We start from the raw sequence: 993 nt of genomic DNA on the forward strand, positions 1-993 counted from the left end.
ATGGGAGGAGAAAAAGTCATAAAAGTCCCTTCGGGCGCCCAGTAACCACAAGCCCAATGAAGGCAATGCAATCTCTTTCTCATGCCTCCATCTGAGAAGTTGGATAAAACAATTAAACAAATAAAAGAGTTCAAATAAAACCCCTGTAATGTGTAGCATTCCAAAAGTTAAACGAATTCAGCTGATGATGGGTCCATCCAGTATTTTATGGTGTAAGGGCTGGGTCAGTGTAAGAAAAAGCCACACATTGTTTAGTGATGTAGGTGCAGTGGCTTTGGCTGGGGACGAACTCACACATGAACAACTCCTCGTTAGTATAGTGGACAGTATCTCCGCCTGTCACACGGAAGACTGGGGTTTGATTCACCGAAGGGGAGAGATGTTGTTTTTCTGCAGTTCGATTCCCCGACGGGGAGAGATATTGTTTTTCTGCCACCGAACGACTCATCCAAAAGGTTTTGGTGCAGCCAGAGGTTACAGAAGGAGTTCTGCTTTCACTTCAGCCCAAACCAAAGGAATTGCACTGGCCAGGAATCAACCCCAGGTCAAATGCTTGGAAGGCAGCAATGCTCACCACTATACAACCAACACAGGTGGATGACACCGGCTTGCACGGTCAGTAAGAACGCTCAAAGCACAAGATTCGCTGATAGGGCTAGAGGAGCTGATGCGATCTATGTTTGGGTCCGGCACTAAAGAGAGCAAGTTCAGGGTTTGGATCCCATCACGTAAAAAAAAGCGCTGTCTTTCCGTGCTGGTTAAATAAATGTGACTGAGGAATCGCAAAGGCTGCAAATACAGAAGGTGACCAGTTGCGCATCCTCCCACCGCATGTTGGCAATCGGCCAAATTCACTCTTTTCTTGACATTACAGTGTAGGTCTGCTGTTATCAGAACCTCCAAAAATACAGGTCACTCGCAAAAAGTTCCCCTCCACGGAAATCTTTAGTAAAAGGCGAAAGATTTATGCGATAATGAAGAGAAACTCGAGCT

Source organism: Sinocyclocheilus rhinocerous, unplaced genomic scaffold, assembly GCF_001515625.1.
Source record: "Sinocyclocheilus rhinocerous isolate Xijiao unplaced genomic scaffold, SAMN03320098_v1.1 scaffold6171, whole genome shotgun sequence".
In the NCBI taxonomy this organism is placed as follows: domain Eukaryota; kingdom Metazoa; phylum Chordata; class Actinopteri; order Cypriniformes; family Cyprinidae; genus Sinocyclocheilus; species Sinocyclocheilus rhinocerous.